Genomic DNA, 3289 nt, shown 5'->3' with positions numbered 1-3289 from the left:
ATCTTATCAGGAGTCGGTGTTTGCAATTCCCATACCTGCAACCCGCAACTTTTATATTTAACCGATTTTAAAACCCATTTTTCATATTCCCTCAAACATAAACACACTTAGGCGATTTTTCAAGAATTCTTTCTTCTCCAAATCAATTGTAAGTCATTTTTAACTAGTTTTCTTCAATCATTAACATCTTTTAGCATGATTTCAACTTAAAATCAAAGATTTTCATGGGGAAAATTGGGTGTTTTGGGTAGAACCTAGGTTTTTCAAAAATTGGGAATTTGGACTAATTTGAGGTCCGATTTCAAAATAAATCATATATTTGGGTGAATGGGTAATCGGGTTTTGGTTCGAACCTCGGATTTTGACCATGTGGGCCTAGGGCAATTTTTGACTTTTTGGGCAAAACTTTGGAAAACACATTTTTATGCATTGGGGTTGATTCATTTAGCGTTTATTGATGTAATTAAGTAATTTGTGACTAGATACGAGCGAATTGGCGGTGGAATCAAGGGGTAAAGCTATAATTGAACCTTGAGTTGTGTTCGTGGCATCGAGGTAAGTGTTTGGTCTAACCTTAGCTTGAGGGATTAGGAGTTGTGTCCTATTTGCTATTTGTTTCTTGTTGAGTACCACATATAGGCATGGTGACGAGTATCTATGCGTTGGTGTCAAGCATGACCGTGAGTCTTATATTGTGATTTTCATGATCTCGTTGTATTATTCATGTCTTGGTGAAGATTTCTATTTGTTGTGTAAAGTTGTGGAAAGAATTGTGACGTATGAACATTGAGGAGCGTTGGCTCCAGTTGTATAATGAATTGTGAAAATATAAGTGATAATCGAAACTCTAGAGCATTGGCTCGAGTTGTGAAGTGAATTGTGAAGTAAAAGTGAGAAAGAAAAGAGATCATTATGTTGCCCATTGCCGGGCTATTGTTGAGTTGAGGTTCCCTTGCATTGTGTTCTTAATTGATATTACAGACGCTTAAGTTGATGATTCTTTGTGTTAGGTGTTGTAACAAGTTTGGTTATAGCTGGGTAGTTAGGTGTTGTAACAAGTTTAGTTATATCTGAGGTAGTTAGATGTTGAAACTAGTTGAGTTATAGTTGAGATAGTTAGATGTTGGAACAAGTTGGTTATAGTTGTTTCTCCCTTGTCGGGACGTATATACTTGTACTGTTGAGTTCCCTTGCCGTGATGGTGTAGTCTATTGTTGATCCCTTGCCGGGACGGTTAAGTATGATTATTGTTGATTGTATATTTGGAACGGGTTGCGCCGCAAAATTATTATATGTATATATGGATCGGGTTGCACGCCGCAACAGATATTATATTGAATCGGGTTGCACGCCGCAACAATTATATATGTGGATCGGGTTGCACGCCGCAACAATGTTAAATGATAAGGGATCAGGTTGCGCGCCGCAACAGTATTGTTATTGTATTGTTGTAGACATCGAGTGTTATTTCATACTTTATTAAGTTTCTGTTAGAATTGATATGTTTCCCCGAAACATGTTTCCACCTCCCCTTTTAAACTGTTATTTCCTATTTATATTTTCGCTGTATATTATATAACTGCACAGGTTTATCTGGAGTCTGGTCCTAGCCTCGTCACTACCTCGTCGGGGTTAGGCCAGACACTTACCAGCATATAGGGTCGGTTGTGCTGATGCTACACTCTGCACTTATGAGCAGATAAAGGAGCAGCACTTGGTCAGCGGCATTAGGGGAGCCAACTTTCAGTCCACCGAGATACCGAGGTAGCCTTGCAGGCATCTGTAGGCCCGACATCTCCTCTATCTTTTACTATTTTCTGTTATCTCTTGTATCCGAAACAGACAATGCTTCTTTCTTTCAAACAGTTGTGTGTAGTGATCTTAGTAGTCCGTAGATGTTGTGACATCAGTTTTTGGGTAGAGGCATATGTGGATTTTCGTATTATCTTGGGTTTTATATTTATTTAAGTCATCCGCTTAATCTTATATTCCGTTGTATTTAAATTTTTGTCACTTGTTGATGTAATTTGTAAGAAGATTAAAGCAAAAGAGTTAAGGATTTCTAATTTCGTGGCTTGCCTAGCTTATACGAGTAGGCGCCATCACGACTCCCGAGGGTGGGAAATCCGGGTCGTGACATGAACACACGAGATAGAAATCGAGGCTGGAAGCCCTTCGTATCGAGATCCATAAAAGGTGAACGATGTGCTCATCATCGGGCCTAATAAAGCGACGCGCCCTAGACCCAGGACAAGTTCTAAGACCTCGGAAAACACGATAAACGGTTACACATGACGGATAGAGGACTGTGATATTCGCATCCAACCGAATATCATAGCGCGAATTTCGCTCGATGTCGGTTACGGATCAGTAATTAACAAGAAAGGAAGACTTATACTAGGGACGAAACTCTCCTACTATATAAAAGGAAAGTTTTTCTTTTGTAAGACACATTGTAACACGCAAATCAAAGCAATACAAATTCATTTTCTGCGTTTTAGCTACTTTTAAAGTCCTTGTTCACTTAACATGTTCTTCGTTCACGACTGAGCTCGAATCGAGGATCCGATCGAGGACAAGGTCATTGTTTGATCTAAGTCCAGGCTTGGCCACAACGTCACAAATCGTTTGATCGTTTAATTCGTCTTTAATTCGTTTATTTTATATACTTAATTATTTGTGTTGAATCAAACCACGCATCCTTAAAACTGCATACAAATTTAATTATTATCCGATTTAAGGTAAACACCAACGAAAACATAAAGCATAATGTTTATAATAAGTACCCCCACCCAGAAGCTCCTTTAAACTGAACACTGATGGAGCAGCAAAAGGAAATCTAGGAATAGGAGGATTATGAGGGATATTTGGAAACCACACTGGAGACTGGATATTAGGCTACATGGACAACATACCTAAAACAACAAAATAAGGCCAGAAATTCAGGCCCTTATCAGGGGTCTACAACTAGCAGAACGAAACAATCTATTTCCGCTGGAAGTAGACACTGATTCAGCAGAAACAATAAATATGCTATTAAATGGAAATCTGATTTTTGACCCTCTAATTTGTGAATGCAGATCAATCATCCAAAGGATGAGCAGCGTGGTGGTGAGGCACATCTACCGGGAGCAGAACAGAGTAGTTGATGTGCTAGCAAAGGAAGCAGCAAAAGAAAGTTTTTTGAACAAGTCTTTGTCTCTATCAGTTTTCCGATGTTTGCCAATGATGTATTTTGGACAGATATCCTAGGAACTGAACTTACTAGATCTTTTGTGGGTTGTAACTT

Source organism: Nicotiana tabacum, chromosome 1 (assembly GCF_000715075.1).
Source record: "Nicotiana tabacum cultivar K326 chromosome 1, ASM71507v2, whole genome shotgun sequence".
Taxonomy (NCBI): domain Eukaryota; kingdom Viridiplantae; phylum Streptophyta; class Magnoliopsida; order Solanales; family Solanaceae; genus Nicotiana; species Nicotiana tabacum.
This window is presented reverse-complemented; position numbering follows the sequence as displayed.